The sequence below is a fragment of the Macrotis lagotis genome, chromosome 5 (assembly GCF_037893015.1).
Source record: "Macrotis lagotis isolate mMagLag1 chromosome 5, bilby.v1.9.chrom.fasta, whole genome shotgun sequence".
Taxonomy (NCBI): Eukaryota; Metazoa; Chordata; class Mammalia; order Peramelemorphia; family Peramelidae; genus Macrotis; species Macrotis lagotis.
This window is the reverse complement of record NC_133662.1, coordinates 68,524,782-68,546,594: the sequence shown is the minus strand read 5'-3', so window position 1 is coordinate 68,546,594 and position 21,813 is coordinate 68,524,782. Positions and strand designations below refer to the sequence as shown.

General features: G+C 38.8%; 1 pseudogene; it reads right to left on the bottom strand.

Annotated features, from left to right (window-relative positions):
* Positions 1–5,366: 5,366 nt before the first annotated feature.
* LOC141489306 (la-related protein 1B-like) lies at positions 5,367–20,325 on the bottom strand (annotated as a pseudogene).
* Between the last annotated feature and the right edge of the window lie 1,488 nt (positions 20,326–21,813).

The window sequence follows — 21,813 nt, the reverse complement described above, 5'->3', positions numbered from 1 at the left end:
CTCTCTAGAATGGTTGAACTAGATTACAGTATCACCAACAGGACATTAATGGGTTGCAATTTTTCCACATTCTCTCATTTTTATTATATTAACTAATCAGATAGGTGTGAGATAGTATAATGACTTACTCTACCCAGCTGCAATTCATATTTCTCTCATTGTTTCAGTATGACAGAATTTGTGTGAAAAGCATTTTGTGATTGTGTTTATATAGCTCCTGTTTTTTTTCTTGACAGGTGGATCATAGTTTATGATCCCTATGATATATTACTGTAATCTCTTTGAAAATATTTTATTGAAGTTATTTGCATAGATATTCTTTCAGGATATTGATCTTCTGTTTTTTTCCTTTTGTTTTTGCTTTTCTTTGTTTAGGCGTCAGCTTGAAATTTGTGTCATAAAAAGAATTTGGTCAAACGCCTTTTTTTTCCTAATTTCCCCAAAAAAGGTTGATAGTATTGAAGTTGATTATTCCTTAATGTTTGTTAAAATTCACTTGTGAATCCATCTGATTCTGAGAAATTTTTTCCCTTAAGGAGCTCATAGATGTCCTGTTCAATTTCCTTTTCAAACATTGGGTTACTTAAAAATACTCTATTTCCTCTTCTGTGAATTTGGACTTTTATATATTATTTTTTGTAAATATTCATCCTTTTCACCCATATCATCAGATTTATTAGCATACAATTGAGCAAAATAGATCATAATAATTAATTTAATTCCTTTCTCATTGGTGGTGAAGTCACCATTTTCATTATTGATACTGGTAATTTGTTTTTTTTAATTAAATTAATAAATGATTTCTCTAATTGGTTTACTCCCATAAAACCTGCATCTACTTTTATTTATTTGTTTATTCTTTTCTTAATTTCAATTTTATTAAATTTTCCTTTGATGTTCAGAATTACTAATTTGGTATTTAGAGAGTTTTACTTTTTATGGATTTTAAAATATTGTGTGCCCAATTTATTGATCTTTTTTTCAAATTTATTAAATATAAATGCTCCCCTAAATTCTACTTTAGTTGAATTTCATGAATTTTGATATATTGTCTCATTTGTGTCATCTTTAATAATTTTATTGCTCCTAGATTTTATTCTTTCATCCTCTCATCTGTTAGGTTTTGATTTTGCTTCTAATTAATTTTAATCTATATTTCCATGACTCCTTAATATATTTTGATCTGAAAATGATGCATTTACTAGTTTTGCTTTTCTGCCTTTGGTTGTAAAATTGTTATGTTCCAATGCATGATCCAGTGCTGTGAATTTATTAAGTACAACTGAAAAAATTATACTCTTTTTTATTTCCATTTAATTTTCTCCAGAGGTCTTTCATATATAAAGTTTTTCTAAAATTCTATTAATCTTCTTAGATTCTTTCTTGTTTATTTTGTGGTCAGATTTTTCTAGCTCACAGAGGGGAAAGTTGAAGTCTTCCACTAGTATAGTTTTAATATCATTTTCTTATCAAACTTATTTGAATTTTCCTTTAATTAGGTCAGTTTTGGCTTTGTCTAAAATCATGATTGCTACCCTTGATTTTTTTTAAAACACATCTGAATCATAATATTCTGTTCCAGTCCTTCATCTTTATCTGTGTATCTATTTGAAGTTTTTCTTTTAAACAAAATTTTGATTCTACTTTCTAATTCATTCTTTTATTCTCTTTACATTCACAGTTATGATCACTAACTGTGAATTTCCTTACATACTTATTTTCTTCTTTTTTTCCCTTCTCTCTGTCTCTCAGTTGTTCTGTTCTTTCACCCCTGTTTGGTTTAAATTTTTTTTTGTTTTTTCATAATATTTATTTTAATTTTTTTGTCCAAATGATGTTTTTTATACATTACTAAAACATTCTTGTTTAAGAGTAAATGTAATACCCCTCCCCCAAAAATATGAGTAATAAAGTAAAGAAAAAATTAAAATTAAAAATAATAATAATAGGGGTAGCTAGGTGGATAGAACACTAGCCCTGGAGTCAGGAACACCTGAGCCTAAACGGCCTCAGAAACCCAACAATCATCCAGCTGTGTGACCCTGGGCAAGCTACCCCATTCCTCACTGCCCTGCAAAAATCAAAAAATAAATATAAAATAATAAAATATAATAATAATAACAATAACAGTAATAATAATAGGGGTGGCTAGGTGGCACAGTGGACAGAGCACTGACCCTTGAGCGTGGAGCACCCGGGGTCAAATCCGGTCTCAGACACCCAACAACCACGTATATGTGTGACCCCAGGCAAGCCACTCAGCCCAATTTTTCCTTCACCCTCAAATATTAAACAACAACAACAACAACAATAAGAATAATAATAATAAATGTCTTTCAATCTGTGTTCCAACACCACCAGCTCTGTCACAGGTGGATCACATTCTTTATGATAAGTCCATCACAAAAGCTACTTTCATATTTTTCCACTGTTGCCATCGGAACTTCCTCCATTTGTACTTCCCCACTACTATATATACTATCTTTTCTCTCTCCTTTCACTCTGTCTCTCTTCTCAAATGTTCTGTAGAGTAGCTTAGTGGTGCAGCAGACTGATCACCAGCCCTGGGGCCAAGAGACCCCAAGCTCACATGCCACCCCTAAGGCCCAGCAACTACCTGGCCCTATGGTCCCAAACAGGCCATCCAATCCCAGCCCCTTGAAAGAAGAAAAAAGAAAATATTTTATATCTGACCACTCTCCCCCATGGTCCACCCTCTCCTCCATCACTCATCCCCCCCTTTCCCCCCGTCTCCCTTCTCTCCTTCTTACTCTAGTTGTCTATACCCCATTGAGTATATATATGCTATTTCCTCCCCAAGCCACCTCTGATGAGAAAGAAGGTTCCCTTACCCCCTCACCTTCCCCCCTTCTATATCACTTCAATAGCTCATTGTAATAAAAAATCTTATGATATGAAATATCTTAGCCTATTCCACCTCTCCTTTCTCTTACTCCCATTACATTTCCCTTTTAGCCATTGCTCCATTTTTACAATATATTATATCTTCAAATTCAGCTCTGTCCTGTGTTTCATCTAGAAAAGCTCCTTCTACCTGCTCTATAAAATGAGGAATTTCTTATGAGTATTATCAGTATCATTTTTCTATGCAGGAATACATGTAGTTCATCATCATTAAGTCCATCATATTTTTCCCTTCTCCTGCACTCTATGTTTCGCCTGAGTCCTGTATTTGAAGATCAAACTTTCTGTTCTGCTCTGACCATTTTAGCAGGAACATTTGAAATCCCTGTGGTTCATTGAAAGTCCATCTTTTCCCCTGGAAAAGGATGTTCAGTTTTGCTGGTTAGTTGATTCTCAGTTGCATTCCAAGCTCTTTTGCCTTCTGGAATATTATATTCCAAGCCCTATGAGCCTTTAATATAGTTGCTACTAAGTCCTGTGTGATCCTGACTGCAGCTCCATGATATTTGAATTGTGTCCTTCTGGCTGCTTATAATATTTTCTCTTTGACTTGGGAGTTCTGGAACTTGGTTATAATATTCCTGGGGATTGTTTTTTTTTGGATCTCTTTTGGGGGACATTGGTAGATTCTCTTAATTTCTATTTTGCCCTCTGCTTCTAGCATATCTGGGTAATTTTCCTATAGAAATTCTTTAAAAATGATGTCAAGGCTTTTTTCCTGATCATGACTTCCAGGTATCCCAATAATTTTTAAATTATCTTTCCTGAATCTGTTTTCCAGATCAGTTTTTTCAATGAGATGTTTCACATTTTTTTCTAGCTTCCTTGAGTTCCATTCTATTTCTGAAGGATTTGTTTTCCTCAGAGAGCTTTCTTATCTCTTTTTGTACTTGACCAATTCTGCTTTTTAAAGCATTCTTCTCCTCATAATTTTAATATCATTTTCTTATTAAGCTTATTTGAATTTACATTTAATTAGGTCAGTTTTTGATTTGTCTAAAATCATGATTGCTACTCCTTATTTTTTTACAAGGCATTCTGATTTCATTATCTTATTTTTATTAATAATGCAAAGATAATTAATAGACTAATGGCATCTCCAATCTGGCTGACTGTTTCCCGTCTGTCCTGCAAATGGTATTTTCCATGTCAACATTATTGGACTAATAACTAAAATTCCTGTTCTTAGGTCAGGTTAAAACTTCCATCTTGAACCCCATGATGTTTTACATAGTAAGGGAGAATAATCTCTGACATGCACAAACAATACATTAATCATTTATCAGGAGGCAGTGTCATCGTTCCTTCAATTTTTGGAAAATCACCTGACCATCTGAACTCTTATGAAATAATGTTACAATGGGTGTTTGCTGGGATCAGAGAGGCACAGAGATGAAAATCACCAGTTCGATCAGAAAAGTTGAACTAACTCTTGAGACTGCCCAACATCACTGTTGACTGCACCATTAGCAACACAATTCATGAATGGAAAAGGTGTCTCCTTTTCCCTTTTCTGTATCTTACAATGAAATGGTACATTTCTTTAAAGTTCTTTAGAGAATCAATAGATGCAAGACTCCTTCAGTCCACATTTAATTACATGCATCACTTCTGTCAGGAGTGAACAGCTGATGAAGCGCAGACCAATGATCAAATAGCCTCAGAGTTTGGAAAATGCCTTCACATTCAAACCTATTTCTGTGACACTGCTGATGCACACAAGCCTGGCAGCAAAAACACCCACACTTGCTAGATTTCCAGGAGAGCTGGAGACTTTCCCTCATCCTGGAAAAGAGTAGCCCATGTAGCCCACTTCCATGTTGATGGGCAGGAGTCTATCAGACCACCAGCAGTCCTCTAGTCCACCTTAACATCAGCTCATAGGTGGACTTTCCATTGTAGTGTTTAGCCACGCTCCTGCAACAGGAGGCAGAAAGCAGGCTTTCTTGTGCAGATGAGGACAGTCCCAGTTTCAGATCTGCTGGACCACATTAGCTCCAAAAGAGATTAGATTGAATTTTCAATGAGTCACCCATTCCACTGCATATTCCATTCATATGACATCCAAGTACATCAGAAGATCATACCACTGACTGAAAAAAGTTCTAGTACACATTTTTCCCGAGGCCGCATGCTTTAAGGATGCTCCAGGAAACCATCTAACACAAAGCAGTTTGTGAAGTGGAAGTCACAACCAGTTTTTAATCCACAAAGTGAGAATAACCTTATAGATAGGCCCTAATTCTGCTTTAACCAGAGTGTAGACAAGGTCTGTGTCCCTTCAAGTCAAGGTTGAAGCACATTGGCAGGGAAATTAAGGGAATCTTGCATTGTAATTGCATGTGCTCTACTATACCTGTATTGTGGAGAAAAGAATACTTTTCCAAGTAGAAACACCTGGAATATTGCGCTATTAAATTTACTTGGGGGGGAAAAAGATGGCATATCATATCTGAAAATCCTCTAGTTGTTTTCCTTATTCATTTACAAAATAGGATTAAATAATCATCAAAATCAAAAGCAGTAAGGCAGAAACTTCATGCCTACCAAAAAGATGGAAACAATCTAAAAGAATGAAGGGTGAGTGAAGAATACAGTTTCAACTTTAACTCTCAGATCCCTGCTTTTGGTAGTTTGTAGCTCTCTATGGGAATTACATGAATAAAATTCAGGGCATCGAAAGTCATAGTGCGAACTTTATTCTTTCTATTGAATCCAAAAAATGAAACTAAAAAAGGGACAGGATGATTGGGCCACATAGCCTTTCCTACTGCTAAACTGTCTGTTCTGGAAAAAGAAAAGCCGTTACCAGTATGTGAGCCAAAGGCTTTGCCTGGTATGAACTCTGGGCAGTCGATGAGCTGAGAGAAGTCAGTTTGTGGCACATTAAGTGGAGGAGGGCCAGGAATTGGCCATTTTTCTGGTTCCACTTTTTTTCCTCATCTTCTGGTCCACTATTTCCACTTCTGTACTGTCTTTTAAAGCCTCTAAAATTAGATTAACATTTGTAGTCAGGGCCTGAACAGGTGGAAACTGGCAATCAGAGAAATAGGCAAAAAACCTTGTTCATCCATCTTCCTCCTAAGAAAGAAGTCCCGTTCCAAATTTTCTATACTGAAGTAATATTCAATTTGCCGCTTAATGTATTCTTTGAGCAATGTTTCATCCACAGAATACATCTGAACTCCTGTACCGTCATCATAGTAATACATCATGCTAGTGTTAAGTTCTTGTTGAAATGGCTGATCAGTTCTTTCACCATGTTGTTCTGGATAACCATACGAATATTCAAAATTCATTCGATGGTTTCCTCTGCCTCGTCCTCTTCCCCAGCCACGTCCTCTTCCTCTACCTCTAAAACAACCTCGAATATTACCACCTTCACTTCTCACACTGGAAACTTCATCCTGATCTTCTCTTTTTTCTCTTATCACGTCTCCAGCTTCTTGAGTCATTTTGTCGGTTGTTATGTGCTGACTTATTTGTTCTGGTTGAGATCTTGAACTGTTCCATGATCCTGGTCTTTCTTGGCTATCAGGTCTTACATCATCTAAATGTAGTGGTACCCACTTGTGCTTATTTGCTCTTTTTCTTTGATTGTTTGACTGAGCCTCGTCTTCACTGACGTTTTCTCCAGGGCCATCAAGTTTAGCTTCTCGGTTCTCTTTACTTTCACTGTTGGTTCTCTTTTCAATCTTCTCTTCTTTTTTCTTTTCTGTGTTGTGGTTTCTTATTTGGTTGATTGGTAACATTTTGACATTCATTGTTCACTAATTCACTTGGTGTTGGCCAATTTGTGATGTCACTGAAATCACTAGCCGTGTTGGTTTTCTTTGTCTTGAGTTTTCCTGCTTTTATAATTTTTGTGGAACTTAGTTGTGGCTCAGCGGGCTCGGGCGGCAGCGGCGGCGCGGTGGCGGCCGGGGGCAGGCCCGGGGCCACGGCCGGCGGCAGCGGCGCGGTGGGCGGCGGCCGCTTCTTGGTCCAGGGGTTGTCCTTGGGCGGCGGGGCCCGGGGCCCGCTCCCGCGCGGCCGCGCCGTCGCCCTCGTACTCGTCGGCCTCGTCGCCCTCCGCGTCGTCGTCGGCGGGCCGCGGGGGGCTGCCCGGCGCGGGGGGCCTGTGGGCCGGGAGCAGGCCGAGGGGCTTCACGGCCACGGCCGCCAGGGGCACGCTGTGGCCCAGGGGCGCGGCCGTGGCGGCGGCGGGTGGGGGGCCGCGGCCCGCCGCCCGGGTTCCTCGGCCCTCCGGGGAGGCGAACGGCCCCAGCCTCGCCCAGACAAGCGGATCCGGCCTGGCCGCCTCCGCCCCTCCTTATTTTTTTTAAAAACACAACTGAATTATAATATTCTTTTCTAGTCCATCTTTATCTATGTATCTTTCTATTTTAAGAAATATTGATTCAAGTTTCTAATTCATTCTTTTATACTCTTCTCTTTTATGAGTGAGTCCCTAACCCTTCACATTCACAGTCATGATTACTAACTGAATTTCTGTACATCCTGTTTTCTTTTTTTTCTCCTCTTTCTGTCTCAGCTGTTCTGCTCTTTCTCCTCTTTTTTAACATCTCTTTTGTTTTTGACAATTGCCTTTTTTGTCTATTCTCTTTTTTTTATCACAATTTTCTTATTTTATGCTCTGTCTCTTTCTACCTAGTTGTATACACACTCACAGACAAATACCTTCGAACAGTTTAACATGTGAATAAGGTTCAAGTGTTGCCTGCTATGATATTCCTGACAGTTTTTGATCTCCGGTAATCAGTGGATTCTTTCAATTTCTATTTTATGTTCTGGTTCGAGGATATGGGAGCAGTTTTCTTTGATAATTTCTTGAAATATGTTGGCTAGGTTCTTTCTTCAATCTGACTTTTAGGAAATTCATTAGTTTTTAAATTTTATCTCTTCTTGGTCTGTTTTCCAGGTCAGTTGTTTTTCTGTTGAGTTTTTCACATTTTCTTCTTTTTTTCTAGCCTTGTTTTTATGGTTTCTTGATTTTTTCAAATCTAATGTTCAAGGAATCATTTTCTTCAACAAGATTTTTGCTTTATTTTGTCAAATCTGCTTTTGTAAAATACTATTTTCTCCAGGAATTTTTATGCCTTTTAAAAAACCAAGCTGTTATTGTATTTTCAATATTTTCTCCTTTTGCTTTAATTTATTTATCTAATTTTTCTCTATTAGTTTTATTTGATTCTGAAAATAATTTTTTTGCTCTTTCAGAAATTTTTCTTGCTCTTGTGTCCAATTCACACTTGTTCTTTGATGCCTTACATGTAGCTATTCTTATTTTTATTGTTTTTATTTTGTCAAATCACCCCACCCTGTCAGTGAGATATTCAAGGCTCCCCCAAATCTAGGATCCATTCCAATTCTAAAAAAGAGGTTTGGTATCTCCAGATTGATTCTATGAGTAGTTTAATTATCCAAGTAGGATATTCACATTGAATCAGTCTAGGATGGCAGCTAGACTACTTTTTGGATTTCCCCCACCCCCATTTCCCACCCCAAAATCCCTGTGGCAATTATAGAAAAGGGAGAAGGAGATATCAGTGGGGATTCACTGATATTTTGGGGTTTGGGCTCAGGTCTCAGATACCTGTGTATCACATCAGTGCTATTAGAGCTAGAGTACTGAGCGTATGAGACCTTATATTGGTCACTGTTGTCATGCCCCAGCCAATGTTTTCTTTTGGCTTACATTAATCTTGGTTTATATTATCCATAGCTTACATTGATACAAACTCCATTGGAAACTCACATCATGTCTTTTGCTGTTTAAGAATTCCCCAGTTTTATAGTTTTCACCAATAGAGATCCCACAATATTATTTTGAATTTATGTATTCAACTTCCCTGTTACCACTATAGCTTTTGTAGTCAGGTTCTTTTTTTTTTTATTATTTTCTTATTTCCCTACCTTTTTTTCTTGATTGGGAATTTTGTTAGTGTTGGGCTCTGTTCTTAGAGTGTGGGAAGAGATGGACACTATCTCAAGTTTCAGACTTTTTTCATAATCCAAGTTTCAGAGCTAGATTTTGGAAGTTTAGAAGTTTTTGATACTTATAAAGTGGTGAGATCTGGAAAAAGGTATGGTCAATGCTCTCTTGGACTGTACTCTGGTCCTTACCCAGATAGAATCTTTGAATTCTGAGATTTCAATCAGTACTGCTTTTTAGGGTCCCTCCTCCCTTAGAACCTGAAGTGAAACCTCCTCTTGGGGCTTTCATTTTCTCTTGAATGAAAGTTTTCCTCTCCCTTGACCTATGATTCAGAAGTAGATCTAGTCAATGGAACTGTCAGAATTTGGGTTCTGAATCCAGGTTTAGAACAGGAGTATGCTATTTCTTTTTGATTAGTTTCCCAGGTCCCTTTGACATCTCAGGCTTAAATGCTCCTGAAACTGTTGATTTTTCTGTCACTAACACAATGGTGGTAATAAGGTGGTGGTGTCCCCATCATCATTCCTTCTCTCTAACCTTTCATCTCTCCTTATTCACTTATTCCTTTCTTGTATTCTACAAACACACTCAACTCCCTCATGTTTCAAAAAGGCCTCTCTAGTATTTCATTCTTGCCCAGTAGAACCCCATTGATTTTCCTTTCCTGAGGTCATGAATCCTAAACACCATAGAAAATCCAAATAACACCCAATCATAGCATGGTGACCCTGAAACAAAACACATCCTCCATGGAAACCCAAACAGCTCCCAGTCCCTATAGAAACCATATCATCCTGTCTCTTCTATCCCATATCCTATAAAATGAATAGTTCTCCCCACTATCTATGGCTGGAGTCTGCTCAGAGACAGTCCACCATTCCTTCCTTCCTTCAATAATCAACTTTGTATTTGTTTTCATTCATAGCATTATCTTCCTTTTTTTTTTTTTGGCAAAGCAATGGGGTTAAGTGACTTGCCCAAAGTCAAACAGCTAAGTGATTATTAAGTGTCTGAGGCCAGATTTGTACTTATGTCCTCTCCATCCACTGCAGCACCTGGCTGCCCCTTTGTTAGCTTTCTTTTTACCACAGGTTCACCTTTTTACCTTCCATTAGATGCTGAAACCCAGGAGATGAGTGGGAGGGAATTCTGAATCAAAGACTAATGAGAGATGAGAACTTCTCTCTTTTATGCCCATGCCCCTGGCTAAATAGAAGCTCTTGTCCTTACTTGGCTTGGCTGATTACTGGATTCCCTAATTTGGGGTCCTAGTAAAGCCCCTCTGTGGGGCATCTAAAGGATCTCTTTCAGCACCACTGCCCCCAGAATTCCCATACCTGTCCCTTTTTACAAGCTCAAGGAGGCCCTCATTATACCTTTTTTCCTTCCAGACCTTAATAAGTCCTTCCTGCTTTATACTGATGAGTGCCAAGGTATAACTGTGGGTCTTCTTGGTCAAAAGATCCAGTCCAGATCTGAAGTTGATTCCATACCTTTCTAATCAACTTGATCCCACAGCCTGGGGCTGATCAACTTAATTGTGTGTGCTGGCAACTGCTGTCCTTTTTACTAAGAAGTTCAGAAATTAAGATACTCTTCTGGGGATATTCAATTGTTTCCCTACATCCCTTATCGGATCCTTATATTACTGTCTGTTTATCTTGCTATCTGTGAAGTCTGTCTGAAGACCCTTTGACTCTATAGGAAGAAGCAAGTCTTTAAGACCTAATACCCATGCCTTCTTTACTGGATTTTCTAGAAAATGTTGTCACCCCCACATGTTGTGCCCCCCCCACTTCAGGGTGAATTAATCCATTTCTCCACTGGACAAATATATCTTTATATTTGACTTCTTTCATAATTGCTTACTTTCTTTTGCTCTGTAATCTTTACTTCCTTCAGATCTCCCTCATTGTATCAACTCCACCAGGCTGACAATTTCTGGCTTCTTAGCAATTATATCGAACCCTTGCTTTGGTTCACTTTTGCTGGCTCTTTCTTTCTCTATGACTACATATCAAACCCTTATAGCCCCTTTATCTGTGTGACTTCATAGCCCTGCCTCACGTTCCCTTCACAAGGAAGTGGGTAATGCCTTTCTAGACCATGTTGATACTCTTCTGGGAAATTACCTTGCCTCTCTTTCCAACACAGCTTCAAAGCTCTATGATAGTTATTACTCTACAATTTCTAGCCTCTCCCTAGTCAACACCCCCATCACTGGCACTGTTGCTGTGGATGTTCCTTTCCTAGTCACAATCAGTCTCCAATACCCCAGTGTGCTCCTTGCAGACAAGCAATTATACACTGCTACTTTCCTCATCATTTGATCATCAAAATATCTGGGTTAATTATTCTATCCCACTCTTTGAAAATTGCCTATTTTTTTATCCCCTTTGGTCCTCAGCTTACCTATCCCTGATAGCTTCTAACTCTGATCTTACTATTCAATATGACAGTGACCAACCAACAAACTGCTCTTAGACTGGCTCCTATCCATAAAGGAAGTGGATCTGGTTGTTTGAGTCTACAGTACATTAGTGGACACTGGAACCAAACTTCTTTTGATTGAGCCTGAGGTAGAATGTCCCCCTTTCACAGCTGTGACAGGCCTAGCCCTTGGGGTTCTCTCTCCTTTGGCACTGGGAGAAGAATGAGTTTGCTCACCTCTTCTTTCTTTACCTTGGTGTATATTAGAGAGGATATGGGATCTTCTTCCTCTGTGGGAATGCTGCATACTTATGTTTTCCCACCAACTGGACAGGGTTTGTTCCCTAGTCTACCTCTCACCCAACATTGAGGTAGCCCCTAACAGCCAGTCCCTTCCTGACACGCTAACAACATATGCAGGAAACTGAAGGGCCCTTACTTTCTTTCTTAGTAGTTATAGACATCCTTTCTGGGGTGGGCACAGGGCTAGGAGGCATCACAACTTCTCTGTATTACTTTCAGAAAAATCTTGATGATTTAGTCAAAAATCTCCTACATATTCAAGATCAAGTTGATTCCCTAGATGCTGTATCCTTTCAAAACAGATGGGATGTGGACCTACTGATTGCCTCAAGAAGGGAGGTCTCTGTTCCTGGACAAAGAATACTATTTATATGTTAATTGGTCTGTATTGGTTCAGTATACTGCTAAAAAACTGTCTGATTAAGCATTAAGAGGAAAAATTAGCTGACACCTGGTCTAGTTGGTTTCTGCCTTCCCACATGCTGCGTTGCTTCCTTCCCGTATTAACCATACCAATCATGATCTTTTAGGCACTCTTCTTAGTTCCTCCTTTTTTCTAGATGCTCATATCCTTCATACAAAATGCAGTGAACGCAGCAATATCTCAGATGGCCAAATCCATGATGCAACTTTGGACCCAAGGATATCAACAGTTGCACCCTTTACCTTTTACAGTACCTGATGGCATAATCTGGAAGAATTGACCTTTGTCTCCAACCCCCTTTTAGTATAATGAAAATAAAAAGACTCAAATGTTGAATCCAGACCCAAGTTTTATTCTTGTCTAGTAGAGCCTCATTGATTATCTTTTCCTAAGGACACAATTAGAATGAGCCATAGAATCTCAAAACAAGTCCCAGTCACACCTTAGTAACTCTCAAACAAATACTTGCTTCATGGAGATTTCAAATGGCTCTCAGTCCTTGTAGAAACCTGCCTCCTATATGCCATACTCCATAGCAGGACTTGCTCTCCCAACTGCCCACTGCTGGAGTCTGCTTGGACCCAGCCCACTACTACTTCCTTCAATAAACAGTTTTGCATTCATTTCCATTTATAGTGCTATCTTCCTTTTTACCAGTTGTTCACCTTTGGACCTTTCAACTAGCTCCTATCATCCTTGGCTGTTTATTATCCTTTCTTTCTTAAATATAACTGTAAAATATGAATATAAGATATGCTCCTTTCTAAAACACATTTTTATTAAAATCTTATTATTAGCAAAAATTCACCATCCAAAATATAAATGCATGATTTCAATCAACCAGTCCACAAATATTTTTTAATGCCTAGTAGGGGAGATACAAAGACAAAAAATGTGAATAGTTCTTGCTTTTAAGGAGCTTGAAATATAGTTGAGGGACATTAGTGATTAGATGATAAAGTAGAGCAAAGGGAAAAATTATGCTATGGAAAGGATGAGGATAGGGAAATAAAAAGGAGAGGGAGTAAAGAGAAAAGAAAGAATTTTGGATGAAAGCAGTATTCATGGAGTGTGGAGGGGAGGTTGATTCATAAACGACCCTATTCCATGGTGAACAGTCTCTATGATTTCAATTTGAAATAAATAATAGCAATGTAAGAAATAATATCCATTCATACTCACATAATGTCTCAAGGGTTACAATAATTGTGATACATATTATCTCATTGATCTTCACAACAGTAATAGGAGTTTGAGAGCATAAGTATCATCATCTCCTTGTTTAATATCACACAGTGAATAGTTATATAGATTCAGGAGAAATTCCAGGTCTTTTGACTTTTAGGTCATTTTTTTCTTTTCTGTTACACTGTTGGCTTAGATATAATTTCTCTTGCTCCTGGGAAAATTATTTTCTTATTATATCAATAATTAATTTAATATGCAAAATCCAAAGAGCCTTTTTGATGATTAATAATGAAGTATTAATAGGGTTTTTTCTCATTTTATTCCCAGTTCAAAGTCCAGTCTTAGTGAAAGAGAGGGTTGACAATGAGATATTTTCCTCAATCTTAGGTGGGACTCCATCCAACTGGTGAAGCTTTTTTCTTATTAAAAGGTAATGATAATCTAATCTAGGTCAATTTTGCCTTATTGTTTTACTGTTTAAGTGGTATTGGACCCAAGTGAATCTCATCAAGGCATATCCTCAGCAGGAGAATTTGAAGACTTTTTACTCATTAATTTTCCAGGGTTGATTTTCACCTTCAGGGTCAACCCCTTTTTCAAAAGTATTTAAATATTCAATGACCTCCATTTGGGGTGTTTGTTTATCTCAAACGATTATTGACCATCAATTTATTGATTATTAGCTAGTCCAATTAATGAATTATTTATCAATTATTCTTAAACTGTTTCTTGGATTTTTGAGTCACCACTGAGTGGAATATTCCCTCTTAAGAGTTAATATTCCTGGTGAAGTCCTCTCAGGGTTAAAAATCATTAAAACAAAGACAGACTCTTAGACTATTCTTAAAAGAGTGAGAGAGGCCTTACATTCTCAGTCAGACACCCCCTGATTCTGCTAGGGAGTGAAACAGTGGACTATTGCAGTGGTCCTTGCATTAATTCTGTCAGGGAGGGAAATAGTGGAATACTTCCAGAGAAGAGAACTTGCAGTCTTTGTCAGCCACCTATTTGATAATAGACTGTGAGAACAGTAGCCTACCTTCTCTTGTTTGATAAGTACTAAACTAAGAAGATAGTAGAGTTCCTTAGAAGACCTTGCATCCTCAGACATTAATTCATTTAACAGAAGGTCATTAGAAATCTTTTTCTGATATCCTCTCCATCTGGATAGTGAGGTCATATTTTATGAAAACCTTTTATTCTTCTCTTTGTTGATGGGTAGATTTTTCCTGTAAAGATTGTAACTCTGAAAATCTTAGCCAGTCAGGTTAGAAGAGAGGGGCGTAGGGAGGCGGTCCATATAATCTTGCTTAACTATTACCTCAGGGCAGTTCCTTGATCTTCACTACCTTTGTGAGACTTGGAGTATGCCCTTTTCCCTACAAAAGCCAAAATAAACTTTCCTTGTTGCTCAGAGGAGTCTCTATATTTTTTTAAGTGGATTTTTATCCCACACCCTAGAAACAAAAGTGACTTCATCTTCATCTATCTGTTTTATTTTTATTTTTTTTTGGAGATTATATGTGTGAAATGAAGAACAATCATTCAATATCCTTTGTGTATCCCAGCATCTAAATGAAATCTCCTGGAATCTGGTCTTCCTGGTGTTCTTATGATTTCATAAACATTTTAACTTTGTAGAAAGTGTTTTAACCTTGGATAGCCCTTGGAAGGGGAAGGAAAGCAATTAAACGGAGTTGTCCAGTTTCTTCTGTTAGAGGAGTCAGTGTATTATTTTATGTCGTTTTTAAGTAGGGGAAATGTTAAGAGAAGTGTTCTATAATTAATCTTTTCTCTCTGCACTGACTATGCACCTTATATTAATGCTGACTTGATCCATCCCTCCCTTCCTCCCCCATCCCATCTTTCAAGTTGGGAAATGAGGTCAATGAACTTTTAGCAAAGTACCTTACTCCTCCCTGGCAAGGACTTAATAAATCCCTGCCTTCAGGCACAAAATCTCCTATCAACACAGCAATGAATCCTTGTTTTAGCCCCAAAGGATTAATCCTTTGACCTACCCCGCCCCCCACCTACATATCCTTAATTACCTCATCTTTGCTCAATAAACTACTTGGCCCCACTTTTGTCTCCCTAGATCCTCTTTAAAAGCTCAGCTCACTCTTCAGTTGAGTTGTCTTCTGAAATTTACTTGCCCTGGGGCAACCTGATACCCTACTCCATATTCACCCCTCTACCACTTATACCCTATTTGCTTATCTTCCTGTGGGAAGCTAGCCTGCTCTTGGGGAACATCATTGCCCAAATAACCTCTCATTTACTACTTATACTCTGCTTGCTTCTTTACTCAGTCTTTCATGATGGTTTTGGATGTTTAGGTTGTTGAGGCTGTTTAGTGGTTTCCTGTCCTTTAGACTCTCTTTCCCTCTAACTCACCACAATAATTAAATAAACATTTTTGTCCCTAAGAGCAAAAAAAAGTAACAACTTGTGAACTTTTTGTAGCTGCTTGTGAACTTTTGTAGCTAAAGTCTAAGCCTTTCTTACTTCCCAGAATCAGAGTTTGGTGATTTCTTTACCCCAAATGAACCCACATTGATCCTTAACCCCCCTTCTGGTGGCGCATTCTCTCAGTTTCATAAATGCCCACAGGAAAGGACAAAAGTAGGATTTCATCCAGCAACCAGCAGTAATTTCATGTCTAGTCTGTCTTTGTAGGTAAAGATAAGCAGATTTGTAAAGTCACTCAAATGAAAAAAGTTTCTATCAAAATAAATTAGTGATATTTTCTTTTGACTTTGGTGTACTAGTAATAATTAGAAGCTGTCACATTTTGCCATTTCTGCCTGGATGACATTTCTTGAAACTGACCTCTCTACTCACACAATAATTAACCTCTTCTCTCCATTCACACAATAACCACTTTAAGGTAATTACAAAGGTCTTATAATTTGTTTCCATACATTAAGTTAAGTTAATCCTGCACATTGCTGTCAAATCATTGTGTTGGAGTCTGCTTGAACTGACTGGGGGAGAACAGATTCTTAAATTTTCATTGTGAGCATTCATACTTCAGAAACTGACAAACACTACAAACCAGGGTTTAATGTTACTTTGCTGATTGTCCAGACTTAATGAAGAAATGGAGAAATTGTTAATTATGCAGATTAAATTTAAAAATGTATGTGCTTTTTTTTTTTGATGAAGAACCAGTTGCTAACCATTTACAGAATACTTTTGCCTAAGGAAAGATCTGTTTATTTCACTCTTCTGCTCTTTAAATTCTATTACTGACCCTCACTTATATTTCCAACATTGTATATTACTACTTCTCCCATACTCTATAATCTACTTTCACTGACCTTCCTTAAATTCTTCAAATATAACACTTTCATCTCTTTGCTTTTAAGCTGGTTATTCCCTATGACTGGATTTTTTCTCCTTCTTTATCTCTGACCTTATAGAATCCCTCACTTCAGTGCAGTAACTTGGAAAACAATTTTTCCAATTAGTTGTTTTGATAAAGGATGCATTTCTAAAATATACAGAGAACTGAGTCAAATTTGTGCGGGGTATTGAGACCGTAACCTAAAATGACTACTCGCAGTCCTCTCAAGGTGGCAGCAAAGAGTTAAAATTTATTTTGTCTCTTGCAAGAAGGGTGGCAGTTCCTAATTCTCTATGAGAGAGAGCAGGAAAAGCCGAATTACAGAAGCTGAAGCAGGGTTAAAAAACCAGAAAAACCATAACCCATTCCCCCTCCTCTTTTCTGCTGACCCTAACAACAATTGGTCAAACTTGATTGTCTGAAGAGAAGGGGAGTATACCTAAGCATTCCCAGGAAAGTTAGTCTTTGTTTACATCATATATGGTTAGGGTGACATAATTTTTTCTAGCTAGAGATCCAGGTTGTCATGCTCACCTGATTCTTGAGAAATAGAAACTGAGGCCTATGGCTTAGACTAATTTAGCACTATGTTTCTGAAAAGTCAGCATTTTTGCCCCTCACAATCCTTCCTCTTATTTGTTTTATTCTCTGCTGACTTTTCACCCATTCTATTCCTTGTTCTGCTTGAATTTTTGTAATAACTCCTCACAATGCTGTTCAATTTCTTCATCTCCACTATCTTGGCTCACAGGAGTCCAACCTTCTCTCCTTAACATCAGCATTTGGGCTTGGTCTTCAGCCAAAAGTATTTGAGGGAGAATTTTATGAATTGTACCAGTAACCAACCGCATCATGCAGGGTATACAGGCAGGGAGGATTATCAGGACTCCTAATACTAGAAGTCCATAGCACACTATTTGACGCCACCAGCTCCCTCCAAACCAAGTCCACCATGAAATATTAAAGGGAGAGTTTCAAGTCTGGACAGGGACATGGGTTATTTTTCTAATTTCTATGGTGATCTTCACTTTTTCCCCATTGTCATCAATTTTCATACAAGTGGATAAATTCACTTTTCCACAAACACCCCAACACTAATCTGTGTGGTAGTACAGCTTCCCTAGTTTGGGTGATCTCATCTGCCAGTAAGTTCAGTGCCTTTGCTGTTTGCTTAGTTATAATTTCCACTACAGCCTGAAGTCTAATGATTCTATTTAACATATAGATTGGTGTCCTGTATCCCCAACTCCCATATTGTGCTCACATACAGGGCCACACTCCTTAATTATCCTTTGTGGGGGCCAGGTATTTCCCTAACCATTAGCATCTCCAGTTATCGTTAGAGAAGTATCCATATTCCATTTCTGGTTTCCTATGTCGTCATATAATTGAACACCTAAAGAACTTTCTATTTGATCTGGGAGGAAAAAGAACTTATATCTAATTAATCCTATATAGCAGATCCCTGTCCAATTTAGTGGGAGGTGTATATAGGCTGTTTGCCCTTTTAGAGCCAGATTCTTTTTCTGGAAAATCCTGGTCTGATTATATTCTGTTACGGGGTAATACTGCATATCCTGATCCCCTAGAGGACCTCTGTCATACCTCATCTGTCCATCATTTTTGTACTGGCATTTCCATAGTTGTGGCCCTTCCTCCCAGCTACATCTCTCAATGCAAGGTTCTCCACCTCTATTTTGGGCACTCCAAAAAGTAATAAAGAACCCTTCCCATCCATTGTCATTTACCCATCTCCAACTTTGGAGCTGAGTAATCATGGGACCATTGTTCTGATTATACTTTTTACATTCTGCTATAGATAGGTCACCTTTACACTTTCCCACTCCACTGAGTATATATTGGCAATGATTCTCATCCATTTTGCCAGTATGATATCTAACCCAGATACCATCATTACACTGTACATGGGTCTTATCTCAATGACCCTGATACTTCCCGCAATCTGGCACTAATTGTATATTGTCATCTTTAGCAGAGAAAATCCACCTGCAACTATTTTGTCCTAAGTCAAGTTCCTTCCCAGTTTGGTTAAGACAATATCTCCCTGTCACGGATTCTGTCAGTGGCCATTGGTATTCTTCCTTCTCATCCCAAAATCCAGTTCCACTGTGTACTAAGGACTTTTTACTCAATAACCAAACAGGTTCAAGTGGAATGGGCACCCATGGCCACGTGCTCAATCCTTGAGACCCCCCCACAAATCCAACAGTTAGTTACATTGAAAGTATTAGCAATGATTTGAATTAAGTTCTGAAAAGTGTTTTCCTCTTCAAGGAAGGTGTCTAAAACAATAGGCTCAAATTTAAGAGGGACACTCTCAGAACATGATATCTAAGGCACATTTCTGCAGGATTATAGTCTTGACCAGAGCCTAGAAAGTGAAGGGGGCCAACCCTAGGGAGTGAAACTGTAATTACACCCAGGAATGGGTCCCATGTGGAAATCTCTTATATTACATACAATTATACCAGTTAGGAAGCAAAGGAGTGATAACAAAATTTTAACAAAGGAGAGAATACCAAGAATCCTCCCCTCCTGGGCGAGGTGTCGGAAAGTCCATTACTCCTATACTCGTTTAAAATATAGTTTCAATTCATTCATGGGTTCAAAGTCCACAGTCCATTCTTTCGGTGGATTCACAAATCTTTTTACTCTGATATGCTGGGTCCAACCTCACTCCTGGGTCCACACAGCAGTGTCTGAGGTCAGGAGAACCTGGAATGGTCCTTCCCAATTTGGAGTCAACTTCTCATCCATGTCTGAATCAACACCCAATCCCCTGGTTCAAATTTGTGGACTGCAAACCCTAAAGGAGGAGTCTGTGCCATAAGTCCTTTTAGTTGAATGTCTTTCAAATGTTGGGCCAGTACCTTTATATATATTCCCTGACAAACTTATCCTTATTGTCTAAACTAGGATCCCATTCTTCAATTGGGCCAAGAAATGGATGGCCATACAACCCTCTCATAAGGAGATAACCTGATGTCCTGTTTAGGCTTTGTCCTGATCCTTAACAATGCAAGGGGCAGGCATTTGGTCCAAGGTAATTGTGTTTCAAGAGACAACTTTGTTAACTGTCTATTAATTTCCTTAATTTCATTCTTTCCACCTTGCCAGAGGAGGGTGGATGCTAGGGAGTATGTAGTTCCTAGGAAATTTCCAAGGCTTGGGCCTTGAAAAACCTTGGAGGCAAAGTGTGTCCCTTGATCTGAATCAATCCTGTCCACCATACCATACCAGGGAATTACTTGTTCTAGCAGAATTTTGCTTAGCATGGGGGCAATTGCCCTTGAAAGAGGGAAGACCTCGACCTGAGGCAGCCAACAGGAGGCAGTTCAATAAAATCCATCTGTATGCTCTGAAAGGGTTGAATTCCCAGAGGCCGCCCCCCTGCCAGCATTTGGTTCTGGGCAGCCCTATTTGTCCTTTGACAAATGAGACACCCATCTACCAATTGCTTGGCTATTGTATGGAGGCCAAGACTGCATTGCACAGATTCTGGATTCCCCAATGACTGCCTTGATGTAAAGTCTGCAAGACTTGCCTCATACTTGCTTTGTTCAGCACTTCCCATCCATCAGGCAAATGCCAATGCCTCTCATCAGACTCCTTAGCCCCCAGGTCCAACATTTTCTGCTTTTTCTTATCGGTAAAGGATGGTGGAGAGATGTATGAAGGGATCTTTGATATTAGCAATAACATACCTTTCATTCCTCTAAGCTTTCCTTCCCCAGCTATCTGAGTCATCTCGTCAGCAAGGTGGTTACCCCAGCTTCAAATGAGTTCTCTGATTGATGTCCTTTGACATGTACTATTGCAATAACAGGGGGTTTAAAGCAAATTATTTAAAACTTCTCTTATTAGGGCATCACGGGCCAAATCTTTCCTTTTACTATTTATCATTCCTCTCTCCTCCCGTATTTCCCCAAATATGTGTACCACTTTCCAGGCATATTTGGAATCAGTATAAATAGTCCCTCCTTTGTTTTCCAATACTTTTAATGCCTGATTCTGTGCATACAGTTCACAAGTCTGAGCAGACCATCCTTTTTGAAGGTCCCCTGTTTGAACAACTGTATTTTTATTCCCATCTATTATAGCATGTCCATTCATAGTTTTTCCTTCCACCACCCTCGAGGATCCATCTACAAACCAATCTTACCCACCTGCAGTGGGTGATTCCTGTAAGTCCTCTCTCACTTTAGTCTGAAAATTCACAGCTTCCAAACAACTGTGTTCTAATTGCTGAGAATACTTGGGGGAAGCAGACAGAAACTTGGCCTGGATTCTGGTTATGATCCTGAGTTCATATCAAATCATCCCTTTCTAAGAGAATTGTTTCATATTTTAATATGCGAGAGTCCTTTTCTGTTGTTCATCATCCCTTCTAATAAAAACTTTAGTAGCTTCCTTCAAGAGGATTCCAAGGGGCTCTTCATTCCATAAATCTATCTTCTGTAACTTCCTAGCTATGTCCTGCAAGGCATTAGTTACAAAAGGAATTTTCAGTGCATTTTCCCCTTCTGGACTATAGGGATCTATCCCTGAATATTTCTGGATCCCTGCCTTTAGTCTTTCTAAAAATGCTGATGGGGACTCATTAATTTGCTTAATCTCAGAGGCTTTCTTTAAATTTTGGGTCTTTGGGACAGCATTAATTCCAATTATTATTAATTCCCTTAAATCCTGCATATGGGCTTGATGCACCGGGTTCTTGTTGTCCCAGTGGGGATCCAGGATAGGAAACTTGCACCCTTCCCACTCCTTGGGGGTGGTGAGGGTCCCATTCTAGAATAACATATTCATAATATGCATGAGCTCTCCCCAGATATTCAACCTCTGACACACCCAGTCCTCCGTGGAGTCACATTTGAGCCAAATTACTCCACCACCCAAATTTTTATCCCCCATATAAAACAACAATACTTAATCATCTTTTTCTTATCCTTGCCTCAATATTTTGGTAATTGATCCCAGTCTTGCAGCTGGCTGTCTTTGGGTATTTCCTGATCTTTTGTTGCAACTTTTATTTTAGCTTGTTCCTTTTCCCCATAATTTAGCATGAGGTCTGTTGCTGGCACCTCCGAGTCCATGACACAAGGAATCATCCTAGTCTCCCTACTAGGCTCACAGTGGGGGTCGCCCACCCACCAGCAGTCACCCTAGAGTGCTTTGCATTCTGATGAGTCAGCTTCCCCTTTGGCTCATCAGATTGCTTACCTCTGGGTTATACAC